Genomic DNA, 12,693 nt, shown 5'->3' with positions numbered 1-12,693 from the left:
AAATGCAAGTGAAATGCTGCTTCACTTGAAAGGAGTGTTTGGGCCCTTGGACGGTGAGGAGAGAGGAAGTGAAGGGGCAGGTGTTGCATCTTCTGCATGGGCATGGGGAGGTGCCATAGGTGGGGGTTGAGGAGTAGGGGGTGATGGAGGAGTGGACCAGGGTGTCCCAGAGGGAACGATCCCTACGGAATGCCGCCAGGTGGGGGTGAAGGGAAGATGTGTTTGGTGGTGGCATCATGCTGGAGTTGGCGGAAATGGCGGATGATGATCCATTGAATGTGGAGGCTGGTGGTGTGATAAGTGAGGGCAAGGGGGACCCTATCATGGTTCTGGGAGGGAGAGGAAGGTGTGAGGGCGGATGCGCGGGAGATGGGCCGGGCACGGTTGAGGGCCCTGTCAACCACCATGGGTGGAAAACCTCGGTTAAGGAAGAAGGAAAACATGTCAGAGGAACTGTTTTTGAAAGTGGCATCATCAGAACAGATGTGACGAAGGCAAAGGAACTGAGAGAATGGGATGGAGTCCTTACAGGAAGCGGGGTGTGAGGAGCTGTAGTCGAGGTAGCTGTGGGAGTCGGTAGGCTTGTAATGGATATTGGTGGACAGTCTATCAACAGAAATTGAGACAGAGAGGTCAAGGAAAGGAAGGGAAGTGTCAGAGATGGACCATGTGAAAACGATGGAGGGGTGGAAATTGGAAGCAAAATTAATAAATTTTTCCAGATCCAGACGAGAGCATGAAGCAGCACTGAAGCAATCATCGATGTACCGGAGAAAGAGTTGTGGGAGGGAGCCGGAGTAGGACTGGAACAAGGAATGTTCCACATACCCCATAAAGAGACAGGCATAGCTGGGGCCCATGCGGGTACCCATAGCCACACCTTTTATTTGGAGTGAGAGGAGTTTAAGGAGAAATTGTTCAGTGTGAGAACAAGTTCAGCCAGACGGAGGAGAGTAGTGGTGGATGGGGATTGTTCGGGCCTCTGTTCGAGGAAGAAGCGTAGAGCCATCAGACCATCCCGATGGGGGATGGAGGTGTAGAGGAATTGCATGTCCATGGTGAAGAGGAGGTGGTTGGGGCCAGGGAACTGGAAATTGTTGATATGATGTAGGGTGTCAGAAGAATCACGGATGTAGGTGGGAAGGGACTGGACAAGGGGAGAGAGAATGGAGTCAAGATAGCAAGAAATGAGTTCCGTGGGGCAGGAAGAGGTCGAGTGTGTTCATATGGCGGCACATGGCACTGAGTGTGGATTTCAGAATGCGATGAGAACAGCAGTCCGAGGAGCATTGTATGTCCTGGAGATACCTGTAATCCTGGGTGGGTTCGAAACATGAGGGATGGAACTTCAGTTGAAATCCACATGGGGTAAGTTGGAGACGGAGACAGTCACTGAGGAAGGAAATATGGCTGTGAAAGCGGGTTTTAGTAAACACCACAAATGTAATGTTTTTCAGTAAGGAGACATTTAGAGGAGTAAATTCTAACTTGTCGACCCTGATGTCAGCCGCTGTCCACAGAGCTGCTCGAGTCAACGCCACACCCATGGCGATCAGTGACTACAACCATACGAAAGAGACATGGGCAAAGTTAGTACAGGACCAAAGGCATTGTTAGAACTTGCTTTCTCAAACCATTCCTACTTGAACAGAATAAACGTAAATAAATGATGCCCAAACATCCAAGGGACGAGTGAAGTGAATGAGATAGCTTCATGCACTTGTCCTCTTCCATCTAATCAACTCTTAAGAATCAGCAGCAAAAGCGTCCCATTAAAATGCGCAATACAACAAAGACACTCAGACTGAGAAGGCAACCCAAGCACCCCAGAAAGAGTGCTCCCAGGAGGAACAAATTGGACCATTATGCTATCATTAAGTTCCCTCTGACCACTGGGTCCTCTGTGAAGAAAATCGAGGACAATACTTTGGTTTTCATTGTTGACATCAAGGCCAATAAACATCAGATAAAACAGCCTGTCAGGAAACTGTATGATATTGATGTAACTAAAGTCAACACTCTTATCAGGCCCGGCGGTGAGAAGAAAATTGCCCCAGACTATGACGCATTGGATGTTGCTAATAAGATAGGCATCATCTAAACTGATTTCAAGAAGATCTGTATAAAGATTTCAATAGAGTTTTAAAATGAAAAAAAAAACTTACTTTTTACTTTTCTACAATATCGAAGTGATTTTATGTTTTTTGAAAGAAATATAAATGTTTTAAAGTTAAAGACCACAGTGTTGAGGATCAATTCAGCATGGTGTCCATTCTCACCACCCCCTTTTCTAACAACTAATTAAGTTATAAATTTAGAAATGTTAAGCTGCCCGCACGGACAAGTCTGACTGTTAGCAGAGGCCACGGTCGGCCCGGCGCTGGGCGCAGCGGCTTTGGAGGAAAAAGGCCCCGCAGGGAAACCCCGGGAACCAAGAGCCAGCCCTCTCCCCCGGGAGAGGGGTCCACTGTTAACCCTACATGCTCGAAAAAGCAAACCAACACCCAACCGCCATGCAGATGACAGTCTCACTTTATTTAACGTAGAACCCCGCAAAATGCCCGAGCAGGCTTCCCCCGTCCGGCCGCGGCGGCGAGCGGTTACCATGGGAATCAGCGGGCGCCGCTATTGCTAAGCTACCGCTCCAAACACCGGCCGGTCTCTTACTGTCGCGAGACCGATTTGGGGCAAAGGGAATAAAAACGGCTGCAACTGTAAACCGGCTGAGACCAGTGCAGGCAGGTCCACCCAGGGTGTAAGAGATTATCTGTGACAGAAAGTTTACCAGTTAAATCTAATGGCAAGGGTAAAACAAAGTAAAATATTATTTTTTTATTCCAGGCCAGGGTGAAAGCCTTGATCTTTGAAATGGGATAAGATTTTTAAAAATATCTTGGAAAATAATTGACTTTAATAATTGATTGGGGCAATAACGCATCTACTGTTAAAATAGAGAAGGGATTTCTTGAGTTAATGGAAGATTATGACTCTTTTTGTAAGAGTCAATATGAGGATCAACATTTAATTATGAGTTGTAGGAACTATTAAATCTTCAGTACAAACGTGGGTTAGGCTTTAAGTTCCAATAATGCACAATGTCATCTCATGTGCATAACCAGGATTGGGCAAAGCTATACAAACCCAAACAAAATTGTCACATTTTGAGAGGACCAACTTTATTCACTTGATGAGTATTCTCAGAGTTCGCCTGGCAGTTTGAATATAGCAAAGACAGTTTCTTTAAGAAGGTAGTTCTGAATGTAATGGATAAATATATGCCACTGCAAAGCAAAGCGTAAAGGCATATCCCACCTGTTTGAAGATGACAATCAACAAATTTAAATAAGAAAAAAAGGCATGAAGAGCATGAAGGTAAATAACAATTAGAATGCATTAAATACCTAAAGTGAGTTCAGGAGTGTAACATGGCATCAGAATGGCAGAGAAAAAAATCAGATTGAATGTGGCAAAAGAAGTGAATTTGAACAAAATTTTTGGTTATATTAGGAGGAAAATAAATGAGATGGAGTAGGGGCATTGCAAGTGGGATTGGTTGAGTGCATAACAATAATGCTACACAGACTGCAAAACTGCTAAAGAACTTTTTTTGCTTCAGTTTTTAACGAAGAGGAGATACACAATTTATTTGACCTGTTAAGGGAACTAGTGAGTGTCACAGGCACAAGTAGAGGTTAATGGGTATGATCTTAGAGACGTAGTTACAAGGAGATCAAAGCTGGGAACTAAATATTCAGGGATACAAGACTTTTCGATAGAGCAGGCAGGAAGGAAAGGGTGGTGGGGTAGCTTTGTTAGTACGAGATGGAATAAGTATTATAGCAAGAAAGGATTTTGGATCAGAAGATGTGGAATTCCTATGGGTGGAGGTAAGAAATTACAAGGGGAAAAAGTCACTGGTGGGAGTAGTGTATAGGCCCTCTGACAGTAGCAATACAGTAGGACAGAGAATCAATCAGGAGAAAATGATAACATGTATAAAAGGCAGTAGATTAATCATGGGCAACTTTAATCTTCATGTAGATTGGGAAAATCTAATTGGCAGAGGTAGACATGAGCAAATCATAGAGTGTATTCAGGACAGTTTCATATGTTGTAAATCCAACCAGGGATCAGGCTATTTTGGATCTGGTAATGTGTAATGAAGCAGGTTTAATAAATTATCTCAGAGTAAAGGATCCCCTAGGAAACCGTGACCATAAGATGGTAGAATTTGACATTCAGTTTGAGAGTGAGAAACTTGGATCGGAAACAACTGTGCCAAACTTAAATATGGGTGATTACAATGGAATAAAGGCAGAGTTGGCTGGAGCGGATTGGGAAAACAGTTTAGCAGAAAAGATGGCTGATGAACAATGGCAGATGTTTAAAAAAATAGTTCATGACTTTCAACAAAGATATATCCCAGGGAGGAAGAAGGATTCAAGGAAGGGGATAAACCAACCATAGTTAACCAAGGAAGTGAAGGACAGTATTGAATTGAAAGAAAAAACATACAATGTGGCAAAGACTAGTGGTAAACCAGAGGATTGGGAAAGTTTTAAAAACTAACAAGAGATGACCTAAAAGTAATGAAGAGGGAGAAAATAAACTTTGAGGGTAAACTAGCAAGTAATATAAAAATGGACAGTAAGAGTGTCTTTAAATGTATAAAAAGGAAGAGAGAGGTCAAAATGAACATAAGCCCCTTAGAGAATGAGGCTGAGGAAATAATAATGGAGAACCAGAAAATGGCAGAGGAATTGAATAAATACTTTGCTTCAGTCGTCACGGGAAAAGATACTATTGGCATTCCAAAAATACTAAATAATCAAGGGGCAAAAGGGGGGAGGAAATAAATAATGGGGCTAAAGGCCGATAAGTTCCCTGGACCTGATGAGTTGCATCCTAGGATATTAAAGGAAGTAGCTACAGAGATAATGGATGCACTGGTAGTAATCCTCCAAGAATCCTTAGATTCTGGAAAAGCCACAGAGGATTGGAAAACTGCCAATGAAGCACCCTTCTTCAAAAAGGGAGGGAGACTAAAAAACAGGTAACTATAGGCCAGTTAGCTTAACACCTGTCATTGGGAAAATGTTGGAGTCTATTATAAAGGATGTAATAGGAGAGCATTTAGAAATACATAATCTAATCAAGCAGAGTCAGCTTGGCTTCATGAGGGGAAAATCATGGCTAACAAATTTATTAGAATTCTTTGAGGAGGCAACAAGCAGGATAGATAAAGGGGAACCAGTAGATGTAACATATTTGGATTTCCAAAAGGCATTCGATAAGGTACCACACATAAGGCTACCTAATAAGATAAGAGCCCATGGTGTTGGGGGTAGTATATAAGTATATGGATAGAGGATTGGCTAACTAATAGAAGACAGAGTTGGGATAAGGGGGCATTTTCGGGATGGCAACCTGTAACTAGTGGAGTGCCACCGGGATCAGTGCTTGGGCCTCAATTATTACAATATATATTAATGACTTAGATGAGGGAAGTGAGTATACTATCGCCAAGTTTGCGGATGACATAAAAATCGGTGGGAAAGCAAGTGGTGAGGATGACACAGAGGGATATAAACAGGTTAAGTGAGTAGGCAAAAACTTGGCAGATGGAATATAATGTGGGAAAAAGTGAGGTTATGCACTGTGGCAGGAAGAATAGAGGAGCTGAATATTATTTAAATGGAGAAAGACTGCAGAAGTCTGCAGCACAGAGGGATTTGGGAGTCCTTATGTATGAATCCCAAAAAGCTAACATACAAGTTCAACAGGTAATAGGGAAGGCAAATGAAATGTTGGCCTTCATTTCAAAGGGAATGGAGTATAAAAATAGGGAAGTCACAGCCATAGTCATAGAGGTCTACAGCACAGAAAAAGGCCCTTCAGCCCATCGAGTCTACGCCGGTCAAACAAGTACCTAACTATTCTAATCCCATTTTCCAGCACTAGGCCCATAGCCTTGTATGCCATGGCATTGCAAGTGCACAACCAAATACTTCTTAAATGTTATGAGGGTTTCTGCCTCTACCACTCTTTCAGGCAGTGAGTTTCAGATTCCCAACACCCTCTAGGTGGAAAAAATTCTTCCTCACATCCCCTCTAAACCTCCTGCCCTTTACCTTAAATCTATGCCCCCTGGTTATTGATCCCTCCACCAAAAGTTCCTTCCTGTCTACCCTATCTATGCCCCTCATAATTTTATACACCTCAATCATGTCCCCCCTCAATCTCCTCTGCTCCAGGGAAAATAACCCCAGTCTATCCAATCTTTCCTCATAACTAAAACTCTCCAGCCCAGGCAACATCCTGGTAAATCTCTTCTGCACTCTCTCTAGTGCAATCACATCCTTCCTATAATGCAGATTCCAGAACTACACGCAATACTCTAGCTGTGGCCTAACCAGCATTTTATACAGTTCCAGCATAACCTTCCTGCTCTTATATTCTATGCCTTGGCTAATAAAGGCAAATATCCCATTTGCCTTCTTAACCACCTTATCTACCTGTCCCGCTACCTTAAGGGACCGGTGGACATGCACACCAAGGTCCCTCTGATCCTCGGTGTTTCCCAGGATCCTATCAGTCTTGCTAAAACTATACAAGGCACTAGTTAGACCACACCTACAACACTGTGAACAATTTTGATCCTCTTATCTAAGGAAAGATAAACTGCCATAGGAGGCAGTCCAGAGAAGGTTCATTTGGTTGATCCCAGGTATGGAGGAATTTTCTTATGAGGAGAGGTTGAGTAGTTTGGGCCTGTACTTGTTGGAATTTAGAAGAATGAGAGGCAAGGTTATTGAAACATATAAGATTCTTAGGAAGCTTGACAGGGTAGATGCTGAGAGGTTGTTTCCCCTTGTTGGAGAGTCTAGGACCAGACGGCATTATCTCAGAGTAAGGGGCCACCCATTTAAAACTGAGATGAGGAGGACTTTATTCTCTCAGAGGGTCATCAATCTGTGGAATTCTTTACTGCAGAGGGCTGTAGAGGCTGGGTCGTTAAGTACATTCAAGGCTGGGGTAGACAGATTTTTAATCAGTAAGGGAATCAAGGGTTATGGGGGAAAGGCAGGAAAGTGGAGTTGAGGATTATCAGATCAGCCATGATCTCATTTAATGGTAGAGCAGACTTGACAGGCCGAATGGCCTATTTCTGCTCCTGAGTCTTATGGTCTTATAGGTAGGTTGTGATGCTGCTCATGTTACTACCAGCATGGTTGCTAAGCAGTTGTGCAAATTTAAGCAAAATAAATCTTGCATTGTGTAAGATGCATTTGAGAAACCTTAATGGCATAAATGTTCCAGAAATCCAATAATAACAAATACTGAAAATGTATTAAGGGATTACTTATTCTTCTTTGTTAAAAAAAGTAACAAAACTGACCCAGGAAACTACAAATCAGTTTGATATCCATTGTAGATAAAGGTTTGGAAACCTTTATTAAACATAAGATCATGGAGCACCTAGACAGAAATAAAATCATAAAAGATAGACAATATGGATAAATGCAATAGAGGTTTTGCAAATCTAAATTACCGGTTTTCTTTTGAGGGTGTGACTAAAGGAGTTTGCTAGGGATAAGGCAGCGAGTGGTATGTAGTAAGGCCTTTATTGGTGTTTTCCTGGAGAGTCTGGTACCAAGAATAAATAAATCAGGATACATACCAGTACTTAGTTGAATGATAGAGCCCAGAGGATTATGACAGAGCCCAGAGGATTATGACAGAGGAATTGTCATTAGTTTTTTTTGTGGGACCTCTTTTGTTTGATATCTTAATAAATGATCATGAACTAAGGGTCAAGCACAGTGGCTAAATTTGCAGGTACTTGTATTACCAAGTAAGTGAAGGTAAACTGCAAAGCTGAACAGAATAAGCTGTGGAAGTATTTGAATATTCTTGGGAATTAGGCAGGTAGATGGCATAATCAATGTGAAGAAAATACAAAGTGCTTTACGTAAGAACAACAAATAGCAGATTACCTAAATGGAAATTACATAATATCACAGAATCACAGTGCAGAAGAGGCCCTTCGGCCCATCGAGTCTGCACCGAGAAACACCTGACCTACCTACCTAATCCCATTTATCAGCACTTGGCTCATAGCCATGAATGTTATGACGTGCCAAGTGCTCATCCAGGTACTTTTTAAAGGATGTGAGGCAACCCGCCTCCACCACCCTCCCAGGCAGTGCATTCCAGACTGTCACCACCCTCTGGGTTAAAAAGTTTTTCTTCACATCCCCACTAAACCTCCTGCCCCTCACCTTGAACTTATGCCCCCTTGTGACTGACCCTTCAACTAAGGGGAACAGCTGCTCCCTATCCACCCTGTCCATGCCCCTCATAATCTTGTACACCTCGATCAGGTCGCCCCTCAGTCTTCTCTGCTCCAATGAAAACAACCCAAGTCTATCCAACCTCACTTCATAATTTAAATGTTTCATCCCAGGCAACATCCTGGTGAATCTCCTCTGCACCCCCTCCAGTACAATCACATCCTTCCTATAATGTGGCGACCAGAACTGCACACAGTACTCCAGCTGTGGCCTCACCAAGGTTCTGTGCAACTACAATATGACCTCCCTACTTTTGTAATCTATGCCTCGATTGATAAAGGCAAGTGTCCCATATGCCTTTTTTACCACCCCATTAACATGCCCCTCCGCCTTCAGAGATCTATGGACACACACGCCAAGGTCCCTTTGTTCCTCAGAACTTCCTAGTGCCATGCCATTCATTGAATACTTCCTTGTCAAATTACTCCTTCCAAAGTGTATCACCTCACACTTTTCAGGGTTAATTTCCATCTGCCCATTTGACCATCCTGTCTATATCTTCCTATATATATATATATATATATATATATATGGAGAATAAAAGATATGGGGGTCCTGATTTTATGATTATGTATATAGTTGGGATAAAGACTTGGGGGAGGTGCAGAGTAAAGGGTTATCCTCAGGAGCACCTAATACTGATGTAACTAATGATGTTACTATGATGTAACGTCACATAACTAAGAGACTGCGATCTGGTGGCAACCTCGTGTATAGTACTGAGATGTACATAGACCTGTAAATAAATAACAATGTTTTTTATGAATAAAGGTCTATGGTAGCATTCTTAGGGTAACAGGCAAACTATAAAGAAACCCCATCTAGACCCCAAACCCAAGATGAAACATGGTGGCAATTGTTGGTTCCTGTTAACTGTTCATGTGCACCATCTGAAACATGGTGGCAGTGAACAGAGCTTGAATACCCAGTAAAATTCCAAAGGAAGACTGCAGACCTGAAAGACCTCCGGAATCCTTGTAAAAGGACAGGAACAAAAGTGCAGACTCACTGGGAAACAAGAGTTCAAGGGTGCATCAGAAGCAAAGTCCAGACAGCAATGATCCGGATCACAGTCAAACAGCCAAACTACTGAGGCAGCAGTAGATCCAGAGCTTAGCGTAAGCACACACCTGGAACTGTTCCGAAGCACAGAAAGCTTGCTATAGGCTCAAAACTGGGACAGTTGGAGGAAGTGATTCTCCAGATACAGAACAGCTTCAGATTTGCATAAGAAGGCACAGAAGAATCAGGTCAGTACTTTACACAGTAGGGGTCATTGCAGACGGTGTTATTGCAGGACGGGGCTTCTATGAGGCTTTGAGCTCATATGAGGCATTTGATTTGTACTTAAGTATTCAAAAAAATGTGATCATAATGCGAGTGAAATTTAATAAGAGGCAAAAGCCGGGCGAATCTATGGACTCATTTATCGATGACCTGTACAGACTTGTGGAGAATTGCAACTATGGGATCCCCAGAGATGAATTAGTACATGATCGTATAATGGTTGAAGTTTTAAATGAAACCCTATCAGATCTTTTGAAAACAAGGGAAAATTTAACTCTCACAAAAGCAGTACCAATAGCGTGACAGATCGAGCTTAGGAAGCAAAACATAGCGTTGTTCGTGGGGAAAGTGATGTCCCTTGGAAAAAAAAAATGTATGTAGCCATTCAATAGATCAGACAAAAAAGAGAAAGTGCAGTGAAACAAAAACCCACGAAGTCAGGTAAAAGCGCGCCAACCACCATCTTGAGATGCTCTAGGTGAGGTGGGAACACCCTACACAAGCATGCAGAATGCCCACAGTGGGAGATGTGTGCCACAACTGTGGGAAGTTAGGACATTTTAACACAGTTTACAGATCCAAAGATCCTATAGCTCTTAGGAAGAAAGAGATAACAAAACGAAGTAAAATCCATGGAAAAGCCACAGAAAAAACAAATAACCTTCTTAGGAGAAGTTAATGGAATAGGTTAATATTAAGTTAATAGGGTGAAGAGATTGTGGAACTGTTGTATATTACACAGAACCAGGAGTCATCATTGTTGAGAGAAAAGCATGCTTGTAGGTGAGGCTCATTTACAAGTCTAATGAAGTTACTGATGAGTAGTCTAGTGAGGTATTCAGGAATTAATTTCCATCCCTATTTTCAGGCTAAAAAAAGCTGAAAACAGAATATCACATAACCCTAAGGGTAGATGTCTATATGTCTCTTCACAGCGATGAAGGTCCCTCACTCCTTAGACAAAGTCAAGAGTGAGACTGAACACAAGGGGCCATCTCTCTAGTAACCAGACTGACGAAGTGCTGTTCTGGAATGGTCATAGTACCAAAGTCTGATGGCTCAATTAGAATCTGTGTGCAATTGACTCAATTAAACAAGTCAGAGTGCGTGATCTACCCAATGGCATCACTAGATCAAAGTCTCACCAAATTAGCAAAAAGCACCATTAGTCGTTTGGTAGTACAGACCTGAGTATCTCTGAAAAAGACATATGTTTTCAAAGCTTTTTGTCTTACACTCATCAGGACAATTCACAAGAATACCAAATGTAAAGGGAACAACAATTTATATTGCATTAGAAGAGAGTGCTGATTGGTTGGCAAGTGGACTCTGATTGGTAGAGATGTTGTCATGAGAATGTACCAGTTAACTGATGATAGACAGTTAACTGGCAAGCTTTGTTTAAATTCAAACCAGGCAGGTTGACTCTGATTGGTCAATGCATTACCCTGGGGAATGAAACAGAGAATGGCTGTCGCCTATTTTGTTTATTTGAAAAAGGCGCAATGTCGGTACATGTTCATTCTGTCTGCAAAGGAGAGGGCCCTGTATATTAATATATGTAGTTTCTAACACATGTAAGCGAGCCACACTGCGAGCCCGACTGATAATCTTAAATTGGTTGTCAGTGTAATTCTTAGCACACTCATCATGGCAGAGAAGTTGGGGGGGAAGTTGGAGGAGTGGGTAGGAGGGATGGGGGAGGTTGGGGGAGTGAGCAGGAGGTTGGATGGGGGTGGGCGGGAGACTGGAGAGGGTGGGGAGAGGTTGGAGGATGCAGGAGGTTGGATGGGGGTGGGCAGGAGATTGGAAGCGGTGGGGAGAGGTTGGGGGATGTGGGAGGTTGGATGGGGATGGGGGCAGGTTGGGGGGTGGGAGGAGGTTGGAAGAGAATGGGGGCATTGGAGGGGGGCTGACGGTGGGTGTATCAGTTTTAAGGTTTAGTACCACAAAGTTAAATGCTAAACACTTCTCAAAATTCTCTTTTAAGTTTAAACCAGCATGTAAATAGAAGTCTAAATTTTTAGTATGCCCTAAAGTAAGCACAATCCTGATGACATGCTATGCTGATGACTTGAGAGTCTTGGGCCTCATCAAAATAAATGTAAGAAACTAAAAACCGGGAGTGATGCAAAGCACGGTGCTGACTCACTATCACCCATTTTATTACTCTTGGGGATGAAATCCCTTTTTGTCACTAAGAAATTGCTTAAAGAAAGGTTTTACAAATCTCTACTCCACCTGAGGTTCACCCTAACCTGCACCATCCTACTTAAAATCTAGCAGAAGATGGTCACACTGTGGGACTAAAATTCCTCTGGGTGTGAGGATTCCCTGTCATCCAATGTAACTTTTGCAAAAAAATCCATTGGCAACCCAGAGAAATAGCATAAATGGCTTTTACAAGAAAGGACATTTATAGGGAGGTGGTGGCATTGTGGTATTGTCACTGGACTTGTATTCCAGTGACCCAGGGTAATGCTCTGGGGACCTGGGCTCAAATCCCACCATGGCAGATGGTGAAAGTTGAATTTAATAAAAATCTGGAATTAAGAAGTCTGATGATCACCATGATACCATTGCCAATTGTTGTAAAAACCCAGCTGGTTCACTAATGTCCGTTAGGGAAGGAAATCTGCTAGTCTGGCCTAGCCTACATGGAGTAATCATGACTTCAGGCTCACAGCAATCTGGTTGACTTGTAAATGCCCTTTGAACAAGGGCAATTAGGGATGGGCAATAAATGCTGGCCTAGCCAGCAACGCCCACATCTCATAAACAAATAAATAAAAGCCTTAGCACAGAGTCAGAGCAGTTGTGAGTGCAGCACAGTGAAAGGTAGGCAACTGCTGAGTGCACAATCCTCGAAGCTGTGAGTGAAGTGCAGTTCACCAGGTGCACGTGAGTTATATCTGGTCATGATTTACAGGGAGTGATTCAAGTGAGCTGCGTTTTTAATGAGCATTCATGAGATGCAAAGACATGCAAATACAGTTTCCGACATAGTGTGGCAGGCTACCCTACCCGCCATGAAAGTCGGGAAGGGAAAATT

The 12,693-nt window shown here is 42.8% G+C and overlaps 1 pseudogene; it reads left to right on the top strand.

Moving 5' to 3' along the window:
* Positions 1–1,777: 1,777 nt before the first annotated feature.
* Positions 1,778–2,101, top strand: LOC144674040 (large ribosomal subunit protein uL23 pseudogene; annotated as a pseudogene).
* The last annotated feature ends 10,592 nt before the right edge of the window (positions 2,102–12,693 follow it).

This window comes from Cetorhinus maximus, chromosome 3, assembly GCF_964194155.1.
Source record: "Cetorhinus maximus chromosome 3, sCetMax3.hap1.1, whole genome shotgun sequence".
Taxonomy (NCBI): domain Eukaryota; kingdom Metazoa; phylum Chordata; class Chondrichthyes; order Lamniformes; family Cetorhinidae; genus Cetorhinus; species Cetorhinus maximus.
This window is presented reverse-complemented; position numbering and strand designations above follow the sequence as displayed.